Source organism: Phascolarctos cinereus, unplaced genomic scaffold, assembly GCF_003287225.1.
Source record: "Phascolarctos cinereus isolate Bilbo 61053 unplaced genomic scaffold, phaCin_HiC Scaffold_4;HRSCAF=312, whole genome shotgun sequence".
Taxonomy (NCBI): domain Eukaryota; kingdom Metazoa; phylum Chordata; class Mammalia; order Diprotodontia; family Phascolarctidae; genus Phascolarctos; species Phascolarctos cinereus.
In genome coordinates this window covers 687,157,586-687,170,265 of record NW_027555847.1, presented here as the reverse complement: position 1 = coordinate 687,170,265, position 12,680 = coordinate 687,157,586, and the positions used below count along the sequence as shown (strand labels likewise).

Genomic DNA, 12,680 nt, shown 5'->3' with positions numbered 1-12,680 from the left:
TCACTAAGATATACAGGGACATGCAGAGTCCTCTCTGACATACTGTGTGGCCAAAGGTAAGCACCTTCACTTTTCTGGTCCCTAGTTTTCTCATCTGCAAATTGAAAGGGTTGGAAAAGATGCTCTCTAGAGACCTTTCCAGCTCTCAATCCCATCATCCTATGATCTTGTAATTCCCCTCCCCTCCTTCCTACCTACAACACGTACAGATCCTGCTCAGGCATAGACAGGCTTCTCTGTATATATATATATATATATATATATATATATATACAAGAGCACCTTTTAGTGTACACTCAACTTTCCCCTAATATATGCAGACAGCTTTAGGACTCTGAGGATATAGTTTCCTTCTCTGATCAGACTAGGCAATGAATTGCAGGAATTGAGGCAATTTTAGGTGAAGATTTAAAATATCAAGATCATTACTCGAATCCTCCGACTCTCATTTAAAAAGATGAATAATTAAGCAAGGACAAGGAAGAGATAGGTACAAGGTGTCTTTCTCATCAGTTATGTTTGCGCAACATAGTGGAGTTCCACTTGGGAGATATCACCGTCTGTTTCAAAGCCTAGAAGAACAGATGATTGGTACTAGGTTAAAATAAACAGGAATAATGTCTTTTTTTTTTACAAGAAAAGCATACGTGGTTTTACTCGTTCATGAGATTACAGAGAGTGTTATAGTCCAATTTCTTATTTTATGTAAGTTGGCCCATGCACCCAAAGAATCACACAATGCCTCCTTTATAGACTGAGGCCCACAGAGGTCACATGCCCGGCCCAAGGAAATGGTAAAGCTATGATAAGAACCCAGATCCTCTCGCTTCAAATCCTGTAATATTTCCATTGTCTCACACTAATTTCACTTGGTCTCCAATCAGAGGTAATATTCATCAATGACAGAGGTTAGGGAAAATATGGTTGGCTTGTCTGTGTCCAGATATTCCCCCTGCAAAGCCACTCAGTTGTGGGTTTGTTTTCTATTACACCTCTTGTAATGAGCTATTTAGAAGATCCATGTCCAAATGACCAGAATTTCATCTCTTTTTCAGGGGAGCCTAGCAAGTCCTACTGAATGGGACCCTACATGTGGGGCCCTTCTCCTTCTGGACACAGCTTTCATTTAAAATATCAAAATGATACATTTGCAGAACAGGTATTGGCTTCAGAATCATTCATTGTATCCTTCATTATTTCAAAGGTGCAAGAGGTCATCCTCCCTGCACAGGCACAGATCAGACCTGGCCAGATGTGTCTTTGTGAGCTGTTATGGCCAGAAGCACACAACACAAATCACCAGGTGGGTGACCAGCCTTTTGGACAAAGCCCTGTGAGGCTGGTCCTTAGAGAACTGAGGGACCTGCCAGGTCAGGGCCAGGGAACCTCTGGAACTCTTGTTCAAACTAAAATCAATAACACACTACAATAACCTGCTATAAGACTTTATACTGATTAAAAACTGGATATATTGGCATGATCACTTAGGCACAAAACTTTTCCAGAAAGATAAAGAGAACGTGATATTTTAATGACCACTAACCCAAACAGTAACTTCAAAAAAAGCTGCAGAAGAAAATAAGCTCAAGATTTTCTTTATAAATAAACCAGTCTACTTCAATTAAAAATATGAACTTAAAAGAATATGAATGTAGAAAATATTCTAATTTATCCAAAATTGTATGCATAAGTATTTAATCTCTAATAAGCAGGGAATAGCAGCAGAAACTTAAATATGGTAAAAGGCTTTATCAACAATAAATACAGAGTACTTTTTAATGCAAAGAATGCAGAAGGATTTCTCAAACAAAAATAACAAAAGGCAACCTAATTTGCACAGAATCAGGCCCTGGTCTATGCAATGGATACAGTTAATCACTACTACATAACACAACCATTAGGATAAAATGCCTGTTTGCAAATCACATCTATTTAAAAATGGGCTTAATTGGGGTTGCTCATTCTTCTCTTGGCAATTCATGCATTCAGGAAAATTTAGAGGGGATCGTGGACCTGGATGTACGTGGCTCTTGACAGCTGAAACATCTTCTCTTTAGTTCTTTGACAATGGCAAATTGTTCTCTTTTCCATGAAGCTACTGACAAAACTATCTATTCCATTTTCCTGTTGAGGAAATCCTCTGCAAGAGTGTCACACTCCTTCCATGCCTCCTGGGCCTCCACCTTCAACCTTTCCTGGAGGGCACTCAGTGCAACTCTCACTGAATTCATGCTGCCTTTGCATTTCCTTTTCAAAGTCAGATTAAAGTAAGCAGCTGATACTTGTCTAGGACCACATGCCTTTTGGCTTCCTGGCTGGGCTCTAGATGGAGATTTGGGGGGAGCAAGATATCCACTACTCATTACCAAGTCCTAATGACTTGTCATTAATGACTTGCTTCAGCTGGGGCAAAGTGGAAACCTCCTTTGGGCATATTTCTTCTTCATTTCAACGGGCTGAATTCTGAGAGTTCACATCGGGCATCTTGTAACCAAACCCATTTTGACGTATCAGCTTTGGAGCATCTGTTGTGGGAATAGGTGATGGCAGATTTGAGAGGAAACCAAAGGAGAGAGCAGCAGAATTGGCTGTGGAATAACTTGAGGCTGAAGAAATAGTGTCAGCACCTGGGACAGAGATCATAGGTTAGTTTGCTTCTTTCTGAAGACGTGAAGGAAGAAATGCAAAACCCTGAGCAGCATAAGGAGGCATTCCGCTGGTCACTGCACAGGTATAAAAATGCTGAATTGGGGGCCTAACCTGGAGCATTCTTCCAAAATCATCCAAGAGACTTTAAATAATTTGTCCAAGGTCGGAATACATTGTAAAATTGTTTGCTAATGAATAGGTAATGTACACTCCACGTATGTCTATTAAATTCTTGTTGTTTTAGAGGATAAACACTGGCCACTGAGGAGGAAGCAAAATATTGATTATGTTGCATTACCTATTATATATTTTATTTTATTATACATTATATTGATTATAAAGTTTACTGTGAATAGTAATCTGTACTCCATGTCTTTCTGTATTTCAGATATGCTGGTGTGCACCATGCTGGGACTTGATGAGACACTGATTCTAATGTTGGAGGCTGATGAGACCCCTCACTCTACCCCCACTGCCATTCCTGGCCACGGACACCACTCAGCTCTTGCTCAGTGGAAAGATCCAGGTCATTCCTTGGCCAAGGACAAGGCATGTCAGACTGGTGGGCTCACCCACTCATTTGTGAGCCATAGGCCCTTCAGTCAGTCAGGGAGGGAATAATAGGAATTAATTTATGAGGAATCACTTTCCATGAGTTATTGGTGCTGTGAAATAGCTAGCAGTGGCCGTTCTATGAAATGGCCATTGGTACTCACATGGATGGGGAAACCTTGAGTTAAATGAATTAAACATGAGTAAGAAGCCATCAGGAACAGGACGTGAAAACACAGAATAACCTGGGAGTTTAGCACCATTATACCTAACTCACTTCACAAGTCTAAGATGGGGGAGGTGTGGGTAGATAACGGGTCAAATAAAAAAGATTTGTGGGTTTTAATGGGCTTCAAGGTCAGTATGAATCAACAGTATAATATGGCATCTAAAAAAGATAATATTATCTTGGACTGCTTTGAGAGGCCTAGCTAATGGATATAAGCACGTGACTGTTTTACTATATTTTGACCTGGTCAGATCTCTCTTGAAGTATTGTATTTAGTTCTAGGCACATTTTATAGGAATGACATTGATAAACTGGAGGATATCCAGAAGAGGCCAACCAGGATGGTGAAGGACCTTAAAGTCATAAATCAGAAATTTGGTAGAAAAAAATTTGGAATATTTAGCTTAGAAAATAATTCTCATGGCAGTCATACTAGCTGTTTTCAAGCTCATGAAAGACTGTCTAGTAGAAGAGGAATTAGATTTTAAGAGAATAGGCCTGGAGTCAGGAGGACCTGAGTTCAAATCCAGTCTCAGACACTTATTAGCTATGTTACCCCGAGCAAGTCACTTGACCCCTATTGCTTGAGAGAGAGAGAGAGAGAGAGAGGGGGGGGGGGGGGGGAGGGAGGGAGGGGGAGGGAGAGAGAGAGAGAGGGAAGGAGGGAGGGGGAGACACAGAGAGAGAGAGAGAGAGAGAGAGAGAGAGAGAGAGAGAGAGAGGAGAGAGAATAGGTTCAGAGCTTGAAGGTATTTTAGTCCAACTTTCCCTCATTTTATAAATGAGGAAAATGAAGTCAAAAGAGATCATGTGAATTTTCCAAGGTCACATGGTCACAGAAGTATTAATGGCAGAGTCAGGAACCAAACCCAAATCCTCTGAGTTCAAATCTAGCGTTCTAGTACTCTTTCCACTAACCTATGATGCCTCTTTTTCTGTTGCTTCCACCCCCAGCCCCAGGAGTCATAACTAGGAAGAAGGGGGTAAAATTTGCAGAGGCCCATAGTCTTAAAATAAGAGAAGCCCCAATTACAGCTGTCTTATTAGAGAATGGGCCACCTCAGAATGTGGGAGTACCCCCTCACTGGAGGTCTGCGAACAAAAGCTAGATAGTGATCTGCTGAACTCTTTCCAACTAAGAGTCTGATTAGATCACCCCTGAGGCCCATTCTAACTCCTGTTGTTCAGTCCTTTCAGGCGTGTCTGACTCTTCATGAGCCCATTTTTGGGGAAGGGTGCGGTTATTCCTCACTCCAAGTACAGCACTTGATCCAACGTACCACCTTTGTTGTTGCTGGGTTATTTTCAGTTGTGTCTGACTCTTCATGACCCCATTTGGGATTTTCTTGGCAAAGATACTGGAGTGGTTGGCCATTTCCTTCTCCAGCTCATTTTACAGATGGGGAAACTGAGGCAGACAGGGCTAAGTGGCTTGCCCAAGGTCCACGAGTCATGTTCATCATCACCATTGTAACTAACATTTATATGGTGACTTCTCTGTGCCAGGCACTATGTCAAGCACTTCACAGCTATCTCATTTGAGCATTACAGCCATCAGAGATAGGTGTTATTATTATTCCCATTTTACAGATAAGGAAACTGAGGCAGACAAAGGTCAGCCCGTGCTTAGGGTCCCCCAGCTAGTAAATGCCTGAAGGACATAGTATCATAGATTTAGAGCCATTGGCAAACATTGACACCAACCCATTCAATTTGCCAATGAGGAAGCTGAAGGCCAGAGAGATTAAGAGCCTTGTCCAAGGTCATTCAGGTAGTGACAGAGCCTGGTCCTCTGAGTTCAGATTCTACCCTCTTGCCACTGGGTTGTGCTTTCTGTGCATTTTCCCCATGTAGAAGCTCCTTTGTCCCTCTCTTCTTTTTTGTTACCTATTTGCCTCATCTTGATGAAAATCAGAAAAGTCTGCCCAGAAGACTAATTGCATATTTCACTAGGCAACATACACTGGCATTCACTTTTGAGGGACTTTTCCTTGAAGGCAGCATTCTGCAAGTTTTTGTTTAATGAACAATAAACACAGGTGGTGTTCGAGAATATGATTTATTAGTCCTTAAGTTCCAGTGGTAGGCAAGCATGATGTCACATCAACACTTCCTCCCACATGGCCCCAATAAAACCTATATTCTGATGACTGGCAAAAACTTTGTAATGGAGCCCATCACTGCCAGCCTGTGGGGGGAGGGGCTAGGCAGCACCAGTGTGACAAGGGGGTCTCTCCAGGACCTGAAGGATGTATCCATGCAGGAGGTGATTCCTAAGACTCAAACCCCTTGGGTTTCTACCCAGCAATCCCTAGAATTGGGGTAGGTTGTCTGGAAATGAGCATGTCTTAGAGAGGTAGGATATGGGAATGGAAAGAGCAGTGACTTCAGAATCACATAACCAGGTTATTATATGAACCACCTGACTGACACTGGGCATATATTTACCTTCCTCAATATAGAAAATGAAGGGATTGGACTAAGATTCCTAAGATTTCTTCTAGCTCTGAATCTATGATCCTATGTCAAGAAGGAACAGTACATATAAGATATTTCTTCCTTCTCTTTCTTTCTACTTGGAAGGAAACAAGTATTTATTAAGTACCCACTATGTGCAAATATTATCTCATTTGATCTTCAAAACAACCTTGGGAGGGAGGTACTATAATTATCCCCACTTTACAGTTGAGGTAGACAGGTTAGATGACTTGCCCAGGGAGATACAGCTACTTGAATGTCTGAGGCAGGATTTGAACTCAGGTCTTCCTGACTATCCCAGGGCCATCTCCAGTTATCCTGATCTATATCTGGCCATTGGAAGCCACATGGCTCTGGAGGAGAAAGTGAGGCTGGTGACTTTGCACGGCCCTCCCTCACTTAAATCCAATTCACTTGCATGTCATGGCATCACTTCGGTGATCTCATGGTCCTCTTCAAGAACGAAGGATAAACAACAATCCTGACTATCCAGGGTCCTATGGCACCCCCTAGCTGCCTCTAGCAATTTGCACTCATCTGGAGAGTTGGGGATAGGGTCTAAACTTTCCAGAGCATTTTCCATGTGTAAAGGCTAGACTTATTGAGACATGAAATGTCTCATTCCTTCCTATTCATTCATTCCTATTGCCTCTAAGATCAAATACAAAGTTTTCTGTACAGCATTCAAAACCCTTCACAGTCTGACCGTACCCATCTTTCCACACTGCCTGTAAAATGAGGGGCTTTTTACTAGGTTGCCCCTGAGGTTCTTCCAGGCCTGGATCTGGGCTTGGATGATCCTTTTCTTACAATAACCAAGGAACCTGCAGAAATTTTAGTATTTCAGGCAACCTTTCAATTTCAAGTAATAGATGTGATCTAATACCCACGCCCTGCTGTCAGTCCCAGGATTCTCCCTGTGGCTTTGAACTAGGGCTGATGCATCCCACTTCCCCACGGTTACTTACCTTAGCCTTTAACTAAAAAAAATAGGTACCTCAAAGGAGGAGGTAATAGAGAACAGATTATTATACTATTTTCTGAGTCACTTGAGGCAGCATCACACTCCAGCCCGCACCATGCTTATCCTAACAAATCAGATGCTTCTCTGGGTCCCTTAGATAGTCTCCAAAGCATAACCTGATCTCTGACATTCAGAAGCTCCCAGAGCTCTTGGGATTGAAACCGTCTTCCAGGGCCATGATGAAATAGATACATAGATAGATACATAGGTGATTGAAAAATGAATGAATAGATAAATAAACAAGCAAATAAAATAAATGGGTAGGTGGATGGATCATAGGGAGATGAATGAATGAATGAATGAGCTGTGCTATTGTTCCCTCAGGGGCAGAGGCAATGTACAGTAATTGATAATAGATGGAGAACTCACCTTAGAGTGAGTAAGAAAGATATAATTTCAAGTCTAGCCTCGGACACATACTGGCTGTGTGACCCTGGGCAAGACACTCAGCCTCTCAGTGCCCCCAAAATTTAAAATTATAGAGTGGTTTCAGGTCTGAGTTAGTAGAGAAAGTTCCTTCACTGGGTGTTGCTTATACTAATGAACCCATAGAGGAAGTCCTAGATTTAAAAAAAAAAAATCAGATGCCTACACAGCTCTACCCTATGTCTCTGTCTCTCTGTCTCTATGTCTTTGTCTCTCTGTCTCTCTCTCTCTCCTTCTGTTTCTTTCTGTCTGTTTTTGCCTGTCCCTTTGTCTGTCTTTATCTCTGTTTGTCTCTTTCTCTCTCTCTCTATCTCTGTCTGTTTCTCTCTGTATCTATCTCTATTTGTCTGTCTCTTTTGTCTGTCTATGCCTGTCTCTGTCTCTGTCTCTGTCTCTCTCTCGCTCTCTCTCTCTCTCTCTCTCTCTCTCTCTCTCCCCATCTCTCTTTTTCTCCATCTTTCTCTCTGCATCTCTCTGTCTCTCTGTCTCTCTCTCTCCCCATCTCTCTTTTTCTCCATCTCTCTCTGCATCTCTCTGTCTCTGTCTGTCTGTCTGTCTCTCTCTCTCTCTGCATCTCTCTGTCTCTGTCTGTCTGTCTCTCTCTCTCTCTCTCTTCTCTCTCTCTCTCTCTCTCTCTCTCTGTTTCTTTCTTCCCCTTTTCCCTGTTTGAGTCATCCTTGATTCTTCCTTTTCCCTCACCCCACCTTATACAATCAGCTGCCAGGTCTCATCAATTCCATCCTTATGGCATCTTTCCCATCCATCCCCTTGCCTCCACTCACAATACCACAGTTCTACTTCAGGAACTCATCACCGCTGCCTGGACAACCATAATCTCTTGTTGCTTCCCTTCTCCCCACTTCTCAATCCATCTTCCTCACAGCTGCCAAAAATAAACTTCGTATTGCACAGATCTGATTGCGTCACTTTCCAACACACAGGCTTCTCACTGCGGATCAGATAAAATTCTAACTCCGTAGCCTGGCATTTAAAACCTTTCACAAACTGGCTCCAGCCTGCCATTACAGCCTTATTTCAATACTCCTTGCCTTCATGAATTCTCCATTCCAGCCAGCCAGAGCTACAGTCTCTCCCTCTAACTGCACCTTCCATCTCCCTCCCCTAGGCCTTTGTTCAGGCTGCTCCCCTTGCCTAGAATACCCTCCCTCATCATTGTCACATCTTAGGATCCTTATCTTCCTTTAAGGTTCAACCCACATCAACAAGATGATGGAAACAAAAACAGAAACAGAAAGCTACATATGGATGTGGATTCATTTTGCTTGACTTTGCTTATTTGTTACAAGGGGTTTTCTCCCTTTCTTTCCATGCTCTTTAATGGTGGGAGAGAATGTGAGGAGAGAATAAGGAAAAGAGGTTGGAAATAATAACACCCCCCCTCAAAGAAAGGGCCCTTATAACATTTATTTTTAATGCACAGAAGAGAATAGAAGGAGAGCAAGAAATACAGACAAGCAGGATAATTTTGAAAGTAAGGTATGAAATTTAATACAAATTGTCTTTCATGAGGGAAGCTAGGTGAAATGAATATTCAGTTTCATATGGAATCTCCTTTTGTTATTCTGCTGTGTGTAATGCAAAGGTTATTTTATTTATTTATTTCAGACTAAAAAAATTTTTAAAAACATCTAATCCAGGTGCCATCTACTTCACGCAATCTTTCTTGACCACTACCCAGTGATGGCTCTCTCTTGAGATTAACCCATATTTCTTTCCCTGAGTTTATCTTACTCCCAAATAGAATGTGAGACCTTTGAGGCCAAGGACTTGTTTTGTTTATTTTTCTTCACACTTGTATCATTGTGTCTTATACATAGTAGGTGTTTGAGAGGTATTTGTCTAGTTGCTGAATGGCAGAGGTGAATTCCCTTAGAGAGATGTGGCCAGATTGGGGTATGGGGATGCTCTGGAAAAGCTGCCTCTTAAGATATAGACTATCCTCTTGTGGCATTACTCTGCTTTGCTTCTTGGAATAGGGGCAAGAGAAGATGTGTGCCCCTCTCCCAATTCCCAACCTTCCTTGGAATCCCTCCAACAATGATTCTATGCACCATTCTGTCAGCATCACCTTGTCTCAAGTACTTCACGCAACAGAAAGGAAGAGGCTTCTGTCTGGTGGAAATGAGGTAAAATGATCTGGAGTGCTTTTTTCCAGTCTGATGAACCTGTTCCACTACCTTCTCTTTTCCTCTTCTTCTTTCCCTCCCTACTTTCCTTTTTCATTCACTCCTTCCTTGCTTCTTTTTCCTTCATTCCTCCTTTTTAAAATTCCTTTTGCTCATTAGTCTTCCCTTCTTCATTCTCTTACTTCCTCCATCCTTCCTTCATCCCTTTCTCTTTTTTTCTACTTTCCCTATCCCTTCTTCCATTCCTTCATCTCTTTTTCTTCATTCTTTTGTCCTCATTTCTTCTTCCCCTCCTTTTTTCATTTTTCCTTCCTCTGATCTTCCTTCCTCTGCATTTCTTCATTTGTTCTTCCTTCTTTGATTTGCTCTTTCATTCTTCTCTCCCTCCCTAATTTTTCCCTCTCTCTCCTTCCTTACTTTTTTATTCCCTTTTTCTCTCTGGCCTTCTTTCTTTCTTTTTTCCATTCTTCTTTCATCTCTTTTTCATTCCTTTTTCTATCTTCCTCTTTCCCCTCCCTACTTCTCTCCCTTCTTTCCTTCCTTCCGTCTCTCCTACCTTCCTACCTTTCTTTCTGTTCCCCACCTTCATTTTCTTTTCTTTATCCCTCCCATATTCCTTCTTCTTTCCCTTCCTTTCTTTCTCCTCCCTTCTTTCTTTCCCCTTTTCTTTCCTTCCTCCCCTCTTTCCTTCCTTCCTTTCTGCCTTTCTTTTTCTTCTTCTACATTCATCTTTCCTCCCTTATCCCTCTCTTACCCTTTATGCCTTCCTCCCTTCTTTTTTCCTTCTTCCCTTCCTTCTTCTCTTCTTGCTTTCCTTTTCCATTCTTCCTTCCCCTATATCCTTCCCATTCAATAAATTCTCATGGTTACTTCTTATTCCCAAAATCAAATTTAAAGTCTTCTGGCATTTGAAATTCATCATAGTGTGACCCCTTTTTACCTTTCCAGCTCTTACATACTAGACTCCTCTTTACCCACTCTACATTACAGATAAACTGGACTACTTTATCTGTATCTAATATTCCATCTTCCACATTTGTATCTTTACACTGGCTATTGTCCATGCCTAGAATACTCCGCTCCCTGACCTCTCCTTCCCTGGTCTCCTTGATGACTCAATTCAAGGGACAGGTAGGTGGCACAGTGGATAGAGCACTGGCCCTGAAGTCAGGAGGACCTGAGTTCAAATCTGGCCTCAGACCAAACACTTGACACTTACTAGCTGCATGATCCTGGGCAAGTCACTTAACTCCAATTGCCTAAAAAAGAAAAGACTCAGTTCAAATCCCACCTTCTGCAAGAAGCCATTCCTGTTCTCCCCCCACCCTGCACCCACTGCTAATGCCCTCCATTCTAAGATTAACTTCCACACTAAATATATCATGTATGCATTTATTTATATCTTTTGTATGCCATTTTATGTGATATTCATATGCCATTTACCTAAATGTTTTCTCTTCATTGGAAGGTAAGCTCCTTGAAGGGGGAAATTGTTTTTGCCTCTTTTTTTATATGCTTGGTACTTATCACACCACATGGCACATAGAGACTCTTAATAAATCCTTATTGACTAATTTCCTTGCTTTCTTTCTTCCCCCTTTCCCCTCCTCCCTCTATTTACTCAAAATAATTACTTTGAATATTGTTGTTCATCCTTTATTCTCAAAGACGACAAGCAATTGGATTTAAGTGAGGCAGAGCTGTACAAAGTCACCAGCCTCATTCTCTTCTCCAGAATCATCAAAGTCTAGTGGCAAGACAAAAGTCAAAACAATTGGCGATGGCCTGGAATGCAGTGAATGACCTCGGTCTTTCTAAATTAAAAGCTCATTGTATCTCACCTTTGTTAAATATGTTGAAGTGACTTGAGAACCAACTGGTTCCTAGCTACAATACTAGGTTCTCTTCTTCAACTGGATGAAGGATTTGCAGGAGCAGGGAAGGGCTGTATCGGTATGTGAGCATGCGTGCACACACATACATGCAGGTTGTCTACGTGTGTGGAATGTATATTTGTGTGAATATAGTTGTGCATTCACCTGCATCTCTGAAAAGATTTTTGCTCCAATGCCAAGCCAATGGAATAAAATTTTCTGTCAGCTCTGGCAGAAGAGTACATGGAATGTTGTTAATGACCCAGGAAGGTTGATGACTTTTCGCAGCTGAAGACAATTCTGAGAGTCATTTTTTGGAAAGACATTTACAATGCTGCAAGCTACAAGAACACCAATGCTCTGAGACTGGCTCCTGTTTCTGGCCAAGGCTATAGTCACTAAAGAGATCTGTGTTTCCATCATGTTAGCCCTTCTAGCATAGAGGGATTTTGGAGGAAAACAGGAAAGCACATCCTAGCGTTGTGAAAAACATAGGACTTTCAGTCAGGTTTAGATTCTGCTTCTAAAACATGTAACCTTTGATAGTTATGTAACCATATGAAGGTAGCCTCACCTTTCTGAGCCTCAGTTTCCCCAAATATGAAAGGGAAATAATAATATTATCCCTCATACTAACCCCATGGTGCTATTGCAAGGCTCAGATGAAAGAGAGCACTTTGCAAAGCTTAAATCATTAAAAATAAATGTCAGTGGAAATTATGTGAGAATACAGCATGTCCCAAATATCTGAGTGCAGTTTTAAGCTTTAATAATTTCATATGTATAAATCCTACAAACTTACAAAAAACTTCATCTAAAAATTTATTTACGTACACTTATTCAGTTTAGTGGATTTTTAGTCATAAACGTTTACAATTTAACAAGACAGAGTACCCTGCTATTATGTGTTGCATTGCAACAGTTTTGGGGTGATACTTTCTCAAGCCATTGGATCAGTAGAGAAGGTCCTCTTGTTTGGCCACCTCAGCAACCTGATGTATCTCCATTAGGTTTTCGTCTTGTGAGGACATGTTAAAACTGTTATGTATGCATCAAAATCTCATTCTTTGGAAGGTGACAAGGCTAAGATTACATTCAGTACTGAGCAGTAGCTGAAGTGTTTACAAAATTCAAAAACTGACTAGAGAGATTTGTAGCACAAGATGGTAGTGATGTCAATTTTTTATAAGAAATATACAAAATAGTATAGTAAAATGTTAAAGAGTTAAACTTTCAAATACTATATTTCATAAGTTTGTAACATTTAGATTTCTACAATTATTAAAGCTTAAACCTGTACT

At 41.2% G+C, this 12,680-nt stretch overlaps 1 pseudogene; it reads right to left on the bottom strand.

The window, feature by feature from the left end:
- Positions 1-1,995: 1,995 nt before the first annotated feature.
- LOC110220351 (vacuolar protein sorting-associated protein 37A pseudogene) lies at positions 1,996-8,381 on the bottom strand (annotated as a pseudogene).
- Positions 8,382-12,680: the final 4,299 nt, after the last annotated feature.